We start from the raw sequence: 17,224 nt of genomic DNA, 5'->3' as shown, positions 1-17,224 counted from the left end.
CCGGTCATTATGCCGATCCGAGCCACGGCAGCTTCAAGTTGTGCTTCCGCCTTCGCTACCCGTTTCTGAGCTCCTTCAGCTTCCACTGCTCGACTCTGAGCCTCGGCCAGATCCATGCTAGCCCTGAGGAGACAAGGAGCGAACTGCAAAAGAAAAAGATAAAGTCAGATTAAAATCGAAAGGATCAGCAAGACAAGTGAAAAGTCCAAGTCTTACCTCGAGAAGAATCTTTGCAGCATGAGAGAGAGTCTGCCTCTGGGGAGCTTCGAAGAGGGTAGCGAATCCTTTCTCGCTCCCGTGAGAGATCACCCAAGGGACCATGTCCGACACAGTCCGTTGGAAAAACGACGCCTCTTGTTAAGTCGTCTCCCCTCCTGAGAGCTCCCTCCTCTGCTCCTCCCTCTGTACCAGGACCTACTCTGCAATGGGTCCTGGCTCAGGGGCCTCCACGTCCGCCACTTCCGCCCCTTCATCCAAGTTGGGGATTATCACAGTCGGAATCATGGTGTGGCTTGCCCCTTAGCCTTTGAGACCATCTTCGGCCTCTTCGGAGGACGAGTCTCTGACCGTGGAGGGGCCTTCATCTTGGAAGCCGGATGGAGAATAGGCCATGCCTCAGCCATCTCTGCATCAGGAAAAGCAAAACGAGTCAAGTAAAATTAGAAGAAAATGCAACCAGATATCTAGAAGTTACTTGTCAAAGCTGAGTCTAAACCCAAGTCAAGAAGACGCTCCGACTAGAGAAGTGTCTTCCAAGACCGCTCTTCCAAACTTAACGCCTTCAGGTCCTTGATCCGAGCTAAAGCGCTGACTCCAAGTTTGTAACACCCCGTACTTTCCAGTACTCGAGTGTTACCATGTAATTTAATTTAATATAAATATAAAAAATAATACAACCTAAATATATATACACTATGAAGTGTATATACTTTGTAAAGATTTAAAATTTCATGCTAAAATGATACATATGTATTTAATGTATATAAGACATTATGAAAATAATATTATATTAAATAAACACAATGAAAAATAATTTCACAACATAAAATCAAATTTTAAATAATAATGTAGCAGTGAATATTTTTATATCCGTATGTATACAAAAATCATTAGATATTTTAATGAAATTTTATATTTAACAATATTATCAAATACAAATATAGTTTTAATTAAATATAATATTGTATGTTAAGAATTATGTATATTAATGAATGTGTGAACAGTAGCATGTAATTAGTGGTATGTTAATACTAAAATTATATATATATATATATATATATATATATATATATATATATATATATATATATATGAGATTTTAAGTATTCTAATTGCAAATAATATACAAAAGTAATGAAGTCTATATTAATATCAGTATTGGTTAATAATAAATGATTGAAGCTTTACAAATGGCCCTTTAGGACCTTTTAACCGTTGACATTCGTTTTCGGGATGATCCGTCCATTATATTAATGGGAATCCACCATTAGGACTATAGATCAAGTGGTGGGCCCCACCAGGACCTTGGATCTGCCCCATATTTGGTATATGGACCTAACTGACCCTTAGAACCAAATGGACCGTGTGGATTTCATCAAATCCACTGGTGGACCCCACATTTTCCTTGCACATGTACACAGTGCAAGGGCACTCGCAGTGCACTAATTTGGGCAGCCCGGTCAAAGCGGGTCTGACCCGCAATTTCCAAAAGAGAGAGGTTCTCTCTCTCTCTCTCTCTCTCTTCGGTTTGAGACAGCGGACGGACGGGAGTCCGTTTGTGATGATCGGTGGCCCACCAGAGGGGATCCATATTCATGATTGGGACCGTCCATCGGGTGCGTCCCTCAGCCCTGACAAAACCCTGGGTGGTTTCACCTGATGGCGTGCACCCACATGCACACAGGAACCGGCGCAAACAGGGCCTGGAAGCACATTGTTTTCAAAAATGGAAACCTGCTGTTTCTCCATCCGTATGCCATGAGGGCGATCCGCGTGAGCTCCTTTTTCTCAATCTCAGCCACTCATTAAGGGACGATCCTAACCGTCCGTTTCGGACCGCCCTAGGGTTTTCTACCCACCGTAAAGAGAAACCACATACGGTTTCGGTTTTTACCCACCATTTTTAAAGGCGATTTCGGCCGGAGAAATCCGGACCGGTTGCTAATGATCCAACGGCTCTAGGATGATATAGGGTTTGTTTTAAGGAGGAGAGGATTGAGAGAAATTAGACTTCTCATCCGTTCTTGCAGCTGCAACCGGAAAATCGGCCGAAACCTACTCCACTCGAACCCACCATCTAAACTTCTTAGAAGCTTCGAAAATCCACATCCCTAAGCTCCCATAGACCTGTTCGAACTACCTAGAGACTTCGTTTTGGAGAAAGTGTCGACCGTTGGCGATCTGCCATTAACAGTGGCTTTCTTCCCCATCACCGCTGGTGCATTTCTAGGCACGTCCGGCCATGGCACTTAAGTCGGGAGATGACTGGACTCTGCAATGGGGAAAAATAGAAAGAAAATAGGCAGGAACAGGGAAGAAAGGAAGAAGAAAGAAGATAGAAGAGAGAGTGAGAGTTCGGGCTCGGGCTGGAACCGCACTGCTCGCTGCAGCGTGCGACTCGGGCCAGTTTCAGACCGAGTTGGGTCTAATCTAGGCCAACAATAGGTGAGACTTGGGCCTAGTTCGAGTGTTGTTGGGTACTAGCAAAGCAGGGATTAAGGGAAGTCAGGCAGGGAAGAACGAGAGGGAGGAGAAACAGGCTCGAGTTCAGGAACTCGACTCACTGTCTGAGCCTTGGACTGCCGACTCGCTGGTGCGAGTTTCTTTTCGGGTTTTGGCCCAGTGATCTTGCTGAGGTGAGAAAATGAGTGTGGTTGAGGAAAAGAGAGGGAAAAACAAATGGGAGAGAATGAGCACCCCACCTTGAGACGGCTCGACTCGACTGATTCGCTGAGTCGAGTTACGCGAGTCAGGCTGGTTCTAATTCAGTCCAGCAGCCTTGTTGGTGAATGGTTTGAAGAAGAGAGAAATGAGAGCAAGTAGAAGAAGAAGAAGAGAGAGAGAAGAAGAAAGAGATAGGTGGGTGGTGTGTTGAACCGAGTCAACTCGACTCGAACTGAGTCGACTAGGTGCGTTCTTCTACCTCTCATTGAAATTCCAGTTTGTAGCTTAGTTGGTTAATAGATTTCCTAATCTCAACTAAGATATAGGTCAGCCTTCCCTCCTAAACTAAGTCAATTGATTTAGTACTATAATAGGTGTCGCCTTAATAATAGATCATAGTATTTATTATTATCATAATAATTATTATCACCATGTTAGCTAACATCAATTATAACATTAAGGTTAATAATCATTTTTTTCTAATCATTAAATTAACATTGTAATTTATTGTACGCCAACTACAATGTAGATCCTAGAACCTAAGTCTAAGGCTAAACTCTAGGATGGAAACCTAGCTCTACATCAACAAACTGGTTGCGCTATTGCTAGCCATTCTAAGAAAGTTACCATTAATGATGTTAGTGTAGTATCCATCACCTAAGAATATTATCATTAAAAATAAATTACACCGTTACATTGTAATACTTAGTATTACCATGGTCACAAATATTAGTCACATCATTAACGTTAAAACTGTAACTAACCATATTATTACATTGTGTTTAAGCTACACCTACACCCTAGTTCGACTCCTAGAACTAAAACCCCAGGATAAAGCCCTACTTCCATATTAAAACCCTAAAAAAAATCCAAACCCTAGGTAGTGATTAGAACTTGGACCTAATTATACAAGTTCATGATTTGTGGTAGGGTACAATTCTAAGGGTGCAAGCACTTAGCGACACTAGAAGGCGATTCAAAGTATAAGGTGATGATTCTTCCCCTTGAGCTTTCCATATTCTCATTAGCTTAAGTTATAGTTTTTATTAAAAATTATAATTGATATCTCTCTCTTATAATCACATGTATTAGCTGGTGAAAATTGAATTGCTATATTGCCTGCTTAATGTTTATCCTGTATATTTGTTCATGCTTGTGAATTATTTGTGTATTGCTTATGGACTTTAAACTGGTACATTAGTGGGAAACCCCCACCTATAAATGTACACCCATACTTGGGATGTAACCCGACTGGTTGTGATTAAAATGGACCTTCGACTTAGTGGTTATTGAGTGATGGTCTAAATGGATCATTAATGTGGGCCTACCATCCAGGGTTGTTGAGTCCAATAGTTTTTAAGGATGGTCTTTTATCGCATGGTTTTGATACTCGCCCTATGAGGCCTATTTTGATAATCGCCCTATGTGGCTTGTTTGATATCGCCCTATGTGGCTTTGTTCTGGTATTTTTCCTATATGGTTTCAATGTTTTATACCGTGCAACCACGCGATGGTAAGCCCCATATATTATAATATGATTGGCCACTAGTCGACGGATTTCCATTAAACATCCTAAGATGGTAGCCTCATGAGCCGGGGATGGTGGTAATGGGACACTATGCCCGAGTTGTCGGCCTACGCTTGGCCATGTGCTCCCCGTAGTGACCTTTGAGCTTATCTAAATTGGCTGGTTGTAAATGGACTAATAATGACTTGGCTAATCATGCATGCATGGCATACTACGACGGCTTGGATCATTATGCCCATGCAATTACGCTGCGAGTTGCGCTAATGACCAGCCGATCGATTTATGATGATGACTTGGATCACTCATGCCCATACGATTACGTTGCGTGTTGCGCTGATGACCACTCACATCTTTGGGTGACGACCCCATTGCCTGTCTGGATGTTTTTCCTGGGGCTCCGACCGTCCGGATGATTTACCCGGGTCGATGATTGCATTCATGCATCCATGCACCTAATAAGACTGCATTTACTCTGTTTTGGTTGTCTGGATGTTTTATACTATCCCTTACCTAATGCGGCGGTGTGTAATCTTGAGGGGAATTCACACTGAGTTGGCCACTCATCCATCAAATATACAATCGTACAGGTAGTACAGGTGGCTTTAGTGATATGTATGTTCAGACTTGATGAGGAGCAGGGTACGATTGCCAGGGATGCATGACTGTATTTACCTGGAGGAGCTGCGTGATCTTGCGGCTTATATTTATATGCTTTCTATTATTTCTCATGTATTAGATCATGTAATTCTTGTATTTGTTAATTTTGGAGACATTGGTTTGTATAAGTCATTATGGGCAGCTTCTTGTAAATTTGAATGATAATGAAATTTTCCTTTATGTCGATTTGTCCACACTACGCTCATTTGCTTACTCTGATGAAGGAAAAAAAAATGTACACTCGAATTTGACCATCCTTTAAAGCTAACACTCAGGTTTTTGGGACACGGGTCATATACTCGGGTCCTGAAAACCGGGGCGTTACAAAGTTTCAGCCTTCGCTCGGGAATATTGCAAAACGTATCCTGTCAGACTCAAAGACACAACAATGTAAGGAGATAAAGGAAAAAGTGCATGCCGAGTCACCTGCTTGGGAGAACGCCTGAGGAACGCGAGGTTCAATAAGTTCTGGCTCGGCAGTCTCCCAATGGCCACACGTCCAGAACCATCTATCTCTCCAGTGCTTGTTGGATGTAGGAGGGTCGGTTATCAAAGGTCCGCCCTTGTCCGCCAAGCACATAAAAAGTACCAGCCAAGCTGATGCGGATTCGGCCGTACTTGATACAAATGGAGAAACTTATCGATAGTCAGTGGGGGATGCTTTGTCTTAGCCCACAACATCGAGCATCCGAAGAAGTTCCTCTACCCATTTGGGACTATTTGCCTATGCGCTATCTGGAGTCGGGAAAGCAAATCCCAAGCAATGCCTTGGAGGGGTAGCCGTAAGCCGCATTGTAAAGCGACCTGAAAGATTGCGACCATCCTAGCCGGAGGACGGTCGGATAACTCACTTGGCAGAGGAAGGCAAAGGATGATCGAATTTGGGACATGGTACCCAACCCTGATCTTATCCAGATCCGCCTCAGTTAAAACTGAGGGAACTAGACCCTTCTGCTCATCTCCTGCCTTCCCTTCCTCGGCCACCGACTCAACAACTTTTGCCAATCTCCATGTGGAGACCGATTCACTGGCCCCTGCGATCTCCTTATCCTCTTCCTCCATTTCCTCCCCAGGAGGATTAGGTCTGCCAGGGGCAGTCGACAGTGACGCCTCTCCACAAGAGGGATCCATTGAAGCAGGGCGCTCAGCTGAAGACCTAGTTACCCTTTCTGAGTACTAAAAGGCCTCATTGGCACCAATGGCCATCTTCGCCAGTAGCGAGGGTGATTTCGAGACATTCCAGAAATGTCTCGCTTCGCCCTCGTCACCGGAAGCTCCCTCCCAAGGGCTCTAGAAACCGTGCATTGCCATTGAAATTCAAAAAGAAAGGGAGGGAGAGAGTTTGAAACTCACCGGAGATATTGGTATAGACCGGAAAAGGAGCGAGCGTGGAAGCAAAAATCAAAGAAAAAGAACGAAAATAATGAAAATAGCGAAAAGCGGGAACACAGTGAAAACGGAAAAGGGAAGAAAAGAAGGCGTGCAAAAATGAGAAAGGGGCATCCCGCTCCTCATATAGCCCTGCCACGTGACAAGGGCATTTAAGGAGGAGTCGAATCGACGGTCGTTTCAACTCCCCCACCCGACACTTGGAGCACACCGACTAACGGAGATGTTGCCCTCGCCACGCGTCCAAAGCTCATTAGCTGAAGAAGCGCTTTGACGGGTTCTCGCTAGTGTGGCCTCGATCAACGAATCGACACATGTTCAGGACGACACAACTCCTGCGAACATTAAATGTTCCATCATAATATCGGTCTCCGGTCTAAGCCGACCCAAAACTCTTTACTCCTTAGCATCAACATAGATGACGTAAGTAGTAAGGGGCCTTACTGTTGGGGAAGAAAAATATGACAAGTCTGGAGACCCAGTTATGGAATGGACCAACTCTACTGACACGGCCCGGGATTCCGAGGTAATAAGCTTGACCGAGGTAAAAGAACTAAATACCTCAAGGAGAGACTTAGCTCGGATTGCTGGGAGTAAACCCCGATCGAGAATTACAAAGTTTCGAGCCAAAGGCAAAGTACATAAGATGTATGAAGTTGACTCGGAAGACAAAGCAACAACATCTAAAAGGCTGATTAAGGCCTAAAGCTTAGGAGCCACCTGACCGATCATAAAACCGACCTAATTAGGTCGGTTATAAGGTCGGCTATCAGAGAAAGAGAGGATATCGATTACGATTACGGATCGGCTCCATCTCACCCGACAAATGGCGAGCAACTTAATCCATAAAGCTTACCCAGACTAACTAGTTATTAGAGTCGGTCAGGACTGGGCCGAGCAAGGAAAAGATGGCATGAATGAAAATGCTATTCCAAAAATCTTGTAAAAGGATCCCCGATCCCGAGAATCTCAGGATCAAATGGAATCTCAAAAACTGGTTGAAATCAAATCTCCAAGATATTAGGAAGAGAATCCCTGCACAATAGGACCCTCTCATTCCTATAAAAACAGGAATCTCCGAGCTCAAAGGTACGTAGAAAACTCCTTTCAAAACCCTTCCTACAGTCCCATCACTGACTTTAGCATCGGAGGGTCGCTGGCTCTAGCCAGGGTCTCCTTTGTTTCTTCCTTTTGCAGGTGGTGCGACGGCAGAGGGTGAACCTGTTTTTTGCATCAATAGTTAATATTTGTCAATTGGTTAGTGCAATAGTCGAAATCCATATGATGAAATATAGTTGCACTAGCCTACTCAATAGATCGGCTAGTTGTTATGTAGACCTATGACTACACTGACCTACTTTGCGGTCTACCTTCCTTTGTTAGTAGATATCTCTCGAGTAGTTTGGTCCATTGGGTCCGTGCTGGTTGTAGAGTTGGCTCATTTTATAGGTCATTATATTTTTCCCCCAACAATTATAATTGTTAGTTTTTTTTTTTATCGGTCATATAATTATAAATTATTTCAAATTTTAAGGGTTATGCTGATGTCCTCACCTTCATTGAACATTACAAATGTCCCAAAGCTTTTGAATGAAGATGGCTCCACCGCACCAATTATAATTCATTTAATAGTACTATTAGAAGTGAGTTATGGTGCACAAATAATAAGAAACAAACAATACTAATTTATAAATAACAACAATATATTATAATTGCCAACTTTTTATCAGTCATACAATATTACACTTTGATGGAATTATTAAACCAAGATGCTACTTTAAAATCATAAATAATATAAACTGAGATTTATTAAAAAGATGGTTCAAGATAATGTTGCACTATTTTGCTTATCTATTCAATCTTTACCATCTATTTTCCATGATCTAGAAAATAGATGGTAAAGATTAAATGGATAATGAGAATTAGCGTGGTTTCTGCCACATGGTAAGTTTGTTTAATGCTTGTAATCAAAATACATTGGAATCAAAATCACAAGGTAAATGGGATTGATGTGAGTTGGAATTCTCAACTATATTTCACTACTTATAATTAAAATACACCGGAATTTAAAAATTATGTTTGGATGTCTATAATTGAAATGGTTACATAAATCAACGATGATTCTCTTTTGCCACAAGTTGCCTGACGGCAAACCCGTAGGATAGAATTTCCTTTTTAATGATGAGACAACATCCTTTGAGGTAGCTACCCAACATATAGGTCTCGACATGATTTAATGGTAAATGTAATGCGTTTCAACATTGAAGTTATTGATGCAAAAAACTGGTGGGCCTTCCTTCTGATCTACCACCTGCACAAGGATGAAACAAAGGAGACCCTAGCTAGAGCCGGGGACCCTCCGATGCCTAAGTTAGTGACTGAACAGTGCAGGAAGGGTTTTTTTAGAAGGGTTTTCTGCGTACCTTTGATCTTAGAGATGGCCTCCTTTTATAGGAGTGAGAGGTCCTGCCGTGCAGGGATTCTCTCCCCAATCTTAGGAGATTTAATTTGATTGCAATCTGCTTACGGATGCTTCCCGATCCCAAGATTATCGGGGTCGGGAATCCTTTCACGAGATTTTCGTGACGGTATTCATGCTTATACCGTCTCTTCCTTGCTCGGCTCAGCCTTGACCGACTCTAGTAATAGATGAGTCTTGGTTGGTTGCAAGGACAGGGCTTCTTATCTTCTATCGGATGAAACAGAGTCGGCTCATAACTGATACTCCTTCTTATTCTAATAACTGACACTACAACCGACTTAATATGAATAAGTTTTCTGATCGATCGGGCGACTTTTAGCCTTTGGACCTTAGTTGATCCCCTTTAGACGCTGCTGGCTCGTTATCTGAGACAACTTTACGTGTTTTATACATCCGGCCTATGGCTCTTTGACTCTTTTCTCTCGGTCGAAATTTATTTTCCACAATCCGAGTTAAGTCTCTCCTTTAGGCTTTACTGTCTTGCCTCGGTTGGACCCGTTACCTCGGATCCTCGGGCTATGTCAGGAGAGTTGGTCCATTCCATAACTAGGTCTCCGGACTTGTTGTATTTTTCCCTCAACAGTAAGCCTCCTTACTCCTTGTGTCAGCCGTGTTGATACTAAAGAGTAACGAGTTTCTGAGTTGGTTTACATCAAAGACCGAGGTTATGATCGAACATTTAATGCTTCTTATATCGTTCCTAACAGGTGTCGGTTCGATGCTCGAGGTCGCACGAGCAGACAGCCGTCAGAATGTTTTGTCCGCTTATGAACATCGGACGCGTGGCGAGGGCGTTACTTGCGTCAGTCGTTGTGCGCCACGTGTCGGGCGGGGGAGTCGAAATAAGCGTCGATTCGACTCCTCAAATGCCTCTGCCACGTGGCAGGGTTATAAAAGGAGGAGCGAAATGCCTTTTTCCCATTTTTGTACGCCTGCGCCTGCTCCTTCTCCCATTTTCTCTTTTTCGCTGTTGCCATTTTCTCCGCCATTTCCATTCTCCTTTCCCTTTTAGCTTCTCTGTCTGTGTGCTTTTCGCCTCTCCGGTGAGTTTTAACTCTCTCCCTCCCTTTCCTTTTCAATCTTAATGACAATGCGTGGTCCTTCAAGTCCCCGAGAAGGAGATTTTCGGTGATGAGGACGTAACGAGACATCTCTGGAATGTCTCGGAATCGCCCTCATTGTTGACAGAGATAGCGATTGATGCCAATGAAGCTTTCCAGTTTTCTGAAAGAGTCTGTGGAACTTCAGCGGAACGTCCTGCTTAGGCAGGTCCTTCTGGCGGTGGTGTGTCACTATCGACTGCCCCTAGGAGACCTAATCCTCCTGGGGATGACTTAGAGGAAGAGGATCAGGAATTTGAGAAAACCACTGAGTCGGTTCCTCTTAGGAGGTCAGCTCAGGTCGTTAAGTCAGCAGATGAGAAAGAGGAGGTTGCTGAGGGAGGGGTGACTGGAGACGAACAGAGCGGTTCGGTCCCTTCAGTATTAATTGAGGCGGACTTGGACAGAATCCGAGTTGAGTATTGATCAGGGTCAAATATTGCATATCAGATCCCAGTAATTACCAGATTTTACGTATATGATAATGCTTAATGAAGTATTTTAATTGTATTTTTGTTACAGGATGAAGTCAGGAGCGTTAATTGAAAATTGATGTTAAAGGCATGGATTTCATGATCCAAAGTTTCCAGAGCACGGGATGGACTCCAGAGAACCAATAATGAATATTTTACACGCCTGGGATTGAGGAAAGCAAGGCAAAGGGGCTCGAAAAGGGTCCAGAATGCAAGATCACATGTTTCCCGCCATCCGATCAACTCGAAACTTCATACACGGGATGAGGGCCATAAATTAACCGTAAATATTAAATTTCAGCCATTGACGATCTCGGGAAGTGGCCTAACGGCCAGATCAGCCCCTTAATTCATTAAGTGGGGCCCGCTGGATATCTGGATATACATCCATTTTGGTCCTGACGGTGGAAATAATATGAGAAAAAGGATGGACGGTGCAGATTTCTCAAAAACATTACAATGGGCCCTGTGTATGCAGAGTGTGCATCGTGCACACTTGCAATCGGAGTACCGAACGCACCTAAGTCGGTCAGCAGCGCTGACCCGACTCCCTTTTCAAAAACGGAAGGTTCCGTTTTCAGCGCCGCGCGTAACGGACGGAGATCCGTTTTTACGGACCGCTGTGGGCCCCACCGGTAGCACGTACGGTTGATCCAAGCCGTTCATCATGTAGAGGGCTTTGACAACTACAAAACCATGTTTTCATCTTGTGCCCATGCGTGCACACGTGTGAGCTACAGAGGTCACAAAAGGGCTCCCCGGCAACGGCGCCAAAAACTTGATGTTTTATTTAAACCAACATGATTTAAATGATTTTTAAACTCGCAAGTATACGAATCAGATGTAGATACGGTACGTATTACGAGATCGTTCCCACGAGGACTGGTCGTCACAATTCAGATCTATAATTCTCCTTAACTAATCCAACAAATAATGGAATGAATTACTAAGCACAATTTTATGAAAAAATAATTAATTAAGAACAGGGAAGAAAATTTAATCAGAGAGAGAGAGCACTAGGACTTTCGAATCCACCCCTAATTATCCTAACCTTGTTTTGTCTGTTGATTCACCTTGATCTAGATTGATACCACTTATACAGAGAAAGCACAATCTGTGTCCTTAATCGGGCATACAAACTGTCTAATTCCTTTAAGCAATGCCATGAATGACATATCCCATATCCTTGGTCAGGTACATGGAATGTACATTCATTAAAGCACCCTGTTTCTTCCTCTATAGGAAACTTGTTCTTGATCAGACACAAGTACCTATAATAAGCATCCAAACAACATCCATATATATACTTTAATCAAGTTTATAGATGGAAAAGTATATAATTTAAACCCATAAAGCCCACTTAAAGAAAGAAACAAATTAATTGAAATTCAAGGTGAATTCAACCAATACAAGAACTAATCAAATTAGGGCTTCATCTCAGGCCGAGAGATTAGTGACCCATAAAATCCACGCCATAAAAAATATTAAATAAAATCTCATAAAAGAACAATAAAAAACTTTCCAATCTCTTTCTCTCTTTTTCTTCTCTTTCCTTCTCTTTCTTCTCTCCCTTGCTCCAGATCTGGAATCCCTGGTTCTGAATGACTTTCCCACGTCCAAAACTCCTCTTTTATAGCTGTTTGGGATCGGTGGCTGAGTCGTAGAAGGACTCGAAGTGCAATTTTTCGTTCGTGATTCAGGTGGGCCTCACCACGAGACAGATTTTCTGAAAGATCTACCCCGTCCATTGGATTCAGACCGAAATTTCGGTCAAGAATAGGTGGTTTTGAAGGTCCATTAGTGCGGCCAGAAGAAAATACGTAAAAAGATCGATTATTGGAACGTCCTCTGGCGATCCTACGTGTTTGGCCCTGCACCGCACACGTGTGTACGCATGGGCGATGTCCTATCAACATGGTTTTGAAGCTCTCGACGCCCTCTACACGATGGACGGATCAGATCTTCCATCTGATCGAAGATGGTGGGCCACAACCGCCCGGAAGTCAGCTCTTCGCGGACGTGCGTATCATGTCCCCGACTCAGTTATTTTACATCTTCCCCTCCTGAGTGAATTACCCGACCATCCCCCTTCTGGGATGGTCGCAATTTTCTAAGTCGCTATGTAATGCGGCTTACGTCTGCCCCTTCAACCCATTGCTCGGGATTTCCTTTCCCGACTCCAGATCGCTCCCGGGCAGATAGTTTCGAACGGGTGGAGGAACTTATTCGGGTGTTCAGTACTGTGGGCTGAGACAGAACAACCCTCACTAACTATCGACAAGTTCCTCTATCTGTACCAAGTACAACCAAACCCTCAACAGCCCGGCTAGTACTTCTTGTGCGCTTGGCAGAACAAGGACGGTCCTTTGATTACTGACCCCCCTACTTCCAACAAGCACTGGAGAGAGAGATGGTTTTAGGCTTGCGGTCACTGGGAGACTGCCGAGTCTGGGCTCTTCGAACCTCGTGTTCCTCGGGCGTTCTCTGAAGCAGGTGACTCGGCATATCCTTTCTCTGTATTTTCTTGTTATGATACTTTTGAGTCTGACCGCATGTGTTTTGCAGATATTCCCAAGAAGAGACCGAAGTTAGACGCCGGCGCCCTAGCTCAGATCAAGACTCTGTGGGCGTTAAGTAAGGAGGATCGGTCTTGGAAGACACTTCTTCAACCGGAGCGTCTTCTTCTATCGGGTTTAGACCCGGTCGTGACAGGTACTCTCTAGCTGTTTTGACTTTTTATATGATTCTGTACTTCTCCTGGTGCAGATATGGTTGAGGCTCGGCCCCTTCTTAAGCCAGCTTCCAAGATGAAGGCTCCTCAGAGGTCGGTGCTTCTGTCGAAGACTCGGCCTTCGAAGAAGCCGAAGACAACTCCAAAGGTTAGGGAGCCATCTGCCCCGGTCGCCTCTGCCTTAGCCGCTTCTGTCCCGACCATTGTCGTACTCTCTGACCCAGAGGAGAGGGCGGAAGAGGTGGACCCAGTTCCTGCCGAGTCTCAGGTGGCTTCCGAGCCAGGACCCGTTGCAGAGCGGGTGTCGAAACCGAGAGGGGAGACCTCAGGGGGGAGATTACTCAATAGGAACCCTCTCCCCTTCTGCGAGATGTGTCGGCCATGGTTCCATGGGCCATCTCTCACGGAGGGGAGAAGGACTATGCTGGCCTCTACAGCTCCCCTTCGAAGCGAATGCTTGCTCACGCGACGAAGGTACTGCTCGAGGTAAGGTCTTTGATCTTTGTCGTCTTAAGTGGTTTCACTTTTATCTTGGCGACTTAGTTCTGACCTCAAGTTTTCTTTTTGCAGTTTGCTCCTTGCGTTCTTAGGGCAAGTTCGGAGTTTGCTGATACTGAGAAACGAGTTGTGGAATTGGAGACGCAGCTCGAAGGTGCTTTGACTTGGGCCGGTATACTATCGGGCGACTTGGGTTTTGCCAGAAAAACTGCTGAGGATGCCAAGGCTGAGTGTGCCCGTGTAGCCTTGCTGCTGAAAGAGGCTCAGGAGGAGAGTCGGCGACTTCGTATTGCTCATGCTCCTTGCAAAGATAGGCTGAAGCGGGTCAAGGCTGAGGCCAAGGCAACCATTGAGCATGCCAGAGATCAGGCCAAGCAGGCCAAAGACTAAGCCGTAAAGGCTTTCCTCGAGTCCTAAGAGTTTTCGGATGAGAGGGATCACTTGTATCAGAGTGGGTACACAGCTTGTATCCAGGTGATGAAGCAATCTTTTCCCAACCTTGATATATCGAGATTCGATGATGATGCCGCTAGTTCTGAAGGTCCAGAAGCCGAGGCTGCTGAGTCTGCTGATGCTACGGCTGGTATCGAGATCGAGTCCAAGGTAGCTCCTGAGATTGCTGAGGCTACTCCAAGTGGTGGTAGCTAAGTTTGAACCACCTCCTGAGTTAGCCCTCGATGATCCTTGAAGCTTCATTTTTGGCACTCACACCAGCATCCCATTTTCGGCACTCACACCATCACTTCGAACTCCGGGGCAAGCCTGAGGGTATCTTTAGTCGCGGGAGAAGCTTGCACGTTATTGCCGATCTTTCTTTTGTCCTTAACCTTTTTACTCCATCAATGTAATGCTAACGCAAAATGTAACTCGATGTAATCAAACATACTGATGAATGAATATAACTTTGGTCTTCTTTTATTCATTTTGATTCAGTTTACATGCTTGTCATCTTTGAGTCTTCCCCAGCGTTTAACTAATCCGAGCTAAGAGAAGTAGATTTTTAGATGCTCGGCATTCCAGGGACGAGGCAGTAACTACCCAATTAAGTTTTTCAGCCAATACGTTCTAGGTTGGATAGTGCTTGAAACGACATAGGGTCCTTCCCAATTGGGTCCCAGTGTGCTTGCACCAACTTTCTTGGTATTTAGGAACGTTTTTCAAAGAACCATGTCTCCGACTCGAAAACGCCTGACCTTAACTCGCGCATTGTAGAACCAAGTTACTTGTTGTTGTCAAGCCTCCATTCGTAGCCGAGCTCTTTCCCTTTGTTCGTCCACAAGATCGAGTCCAAAGGCTAAGAGTTCTTCATTATCCTCCTCATTAAACGAACTGACTCGGGCTGAAGGCAATCCGATCTCGACTGGGGTGACGGCGTTCGAGCCGTAAGCAAGGGAGAAGGGAGTCTTTCTCGTAGTTGTTCGAGCTGTGGTTCGGTATACCCACAAGATCTTCGGGAGCGCTTCAACCCATGTTCCTTTAGCTCGGTCGAGCTTGGTTCGGAGATGCTGCTTGACGATCTTATTGACTGCCTCAACCTGTCCGTCAGTCTGAGGATGATGGGGCGATGAATACACATTTCTAATCCCGAAATTATCGCACATCTCTCGATAGCTCTTATTCTCAAACTGCTTCCCATTGTCAGTAATAATAATCTGAGGTATCCCAAACCGACAGACAATGTTTTTCCATACAAAGTTCGTGATCTTCTGTTCGGTTGTCTTCCCCAACAGCTCTGTCTCTGCCCACTTTGTGAAGTAGTCTACTGCTACAACAGCAAACTTGGTCTGACCTTTTCTTATAGGGAGTGGTTCAATGATGTTGATTCCCCATTGCACAAAGGGCCAGGGACCGGTCATAGGAGTTAGCTCCTCCAGGGGTTGCCTCGGAATGGCCGCAAACCGTTGGCATTTGTCACACCTCTAGACGAGCTTATAAGCGTCGTGTTGGATGATCGACCAGTAGTATCCCTGATGTAAGACCCTGTACGCGAGTGATCGTCCTCCTAAATGATTTCTACAGATTCCTTCATATATTTCTCGCAGTACGTAATCGGCTTCATTGGAATTCAGGCATCGTAAGAGGGGAGCATAGTAGCCTTTCTTGTAAAGCACCCCGTTGAGTGTAGTGTAACGGAAAGCTCGGATCTTCAATTGTCGAGCCTCGGCACGATCTTCGGGCAATTCTCCATTATTGAGATATTGGACGATCGGGTCAAGCCAAGTAGGTTCCAAATTAATTGCGTGTACGGTCGAGCTGACTGGTTCATTGATACTCGGCTTAGCGATGTATTCGATTAGAATAGACCTGGGTATGTCGTCTTTGTCGGTTGAGGCAAGTTTTGCTAATAGATCAGCTTTAGTATTTTCTATCTGAGGGATCTGAGTAACCACACATTGTTGAAATCCATTGATTAACTCTTTGACTTTCTCCATGTATACTTTTAATTGCTCTTTACATATCTGATACACACCGGTGACCTGATTGACAACCAATTGCGAATCACTAAAGACGTTGAGATGAATAACACCCAAACTGGCTGTGAGTCGGAGGCCGAGCAATAAATTTTCATATTCTGCTGTATTATTCGAGGCTTAAAATCTAAGTCGTAAGGCATACTGTATATAGGTTTTATCGAGAGTTTCCAGGATGACTCCTGCCCCGCTTGCCTTTAAGTTGGAGGAGCCGTCGACATACAGCTTTCAAGGGATTGGGTCGGGTACTGACTTGGGAGAAGCTGTCGTAACCTTAATAGGCTTAGTGGCATGCGCAGTCATTTGATCGGTTTGTGATATCATTTCAGTAATGAAGTCGGCCACGGCTTGCTCTTTGATTGCTACTCTCGGCTTGTATTAAATGTCGAATTCACTAAGTTCGATCGCCCACTTCGTAAGTCGGTCGGATGCTTCTGGTTTCTGAAGGATCTGACGCAGTGGGAGGTCAGTCATAACGACAATGGTATAAGCTTGGAAATATGGCCAAAGTCGTCGCGAGGAGACTATCAGGACTAAGGCCACTTTTTCCAGAAGTAGATATCTTGTCTCTGCCGATAAAAGTGTCTTGCTGACGTAATAGACTGGTAGCTGCTTTCCTTCGTGCTCTCGTATTAAAACCGAGCTAACCGCTGTGTCGGACACTGCGAGATATAATAGCAGAGCTTCCCCTAGTTCGAGTTTCGACAGGAGAGGTGAAGATCTAAGATAAGACTTCAATTGCTGGAATACTGTTTCGTACTCTTCCGTCCAATCCACCATTTGTCATCCCTTCAGTTGTTTAAAGAATGAGATGCATTTATCAGTAGCTCGGGAGAGGAAGCAATTGAGTGTGGCTACTCGTTCGGTCAGCCTTTGTATGTCTTTAATCATCTTCGGAGACTCCATGTTGAGCAATGCCTTGATCTTTTTCGGATTTGCCTCGATCCTTCGTTGGCTGATTAGGAATCCGAGGAACTTTCCCGAGCTTACGCTAAAGGCGCATTTCATCGGA

At 44.5% G+C, this 17,224-nt stretch overlaps 1 long non-coding RNA gene across 1 annotated transcript; it reads left to right on the top strand.

Annotated features, from left to right (window-relative positions):
• The first annotated feature begins 3,760 nt into the window (after positions 1-3,760).
• Positions 3,761-5,248, top strand: LOC131247427 (uncharacterized). The gene is made up of 2 exons (XR_009171730.1): positions 3,761-3,871; positions 4,999-5,248. It is a non-coding gene; the product is annotated as an uncharacterized LOC131247427 (long non-coding RNA).
• Positions 5,249-17,224: the final 11,976 nt, after the last annotated feature.

The sequence above is a fragment of the Magnolia sinica genome, chromosome 5, assembly GCF_029962835.1.
Source record: "Magnolia sinica isolate HGM2019 chromosome 5, MsV1, whole genome shotgun sequence".
Taxonomy (NCBI): Eukaryota; Viridiplantae; Streptophyta; class Magnoliopsida; order Magnoliales; family Magnoliaceae; genus Magnolia; species Magnolia sinica.
Note: the sequence above shows the minus strand (reverse complement) of the source record. Positions and strands in the feature narration are given on the sequence as shown.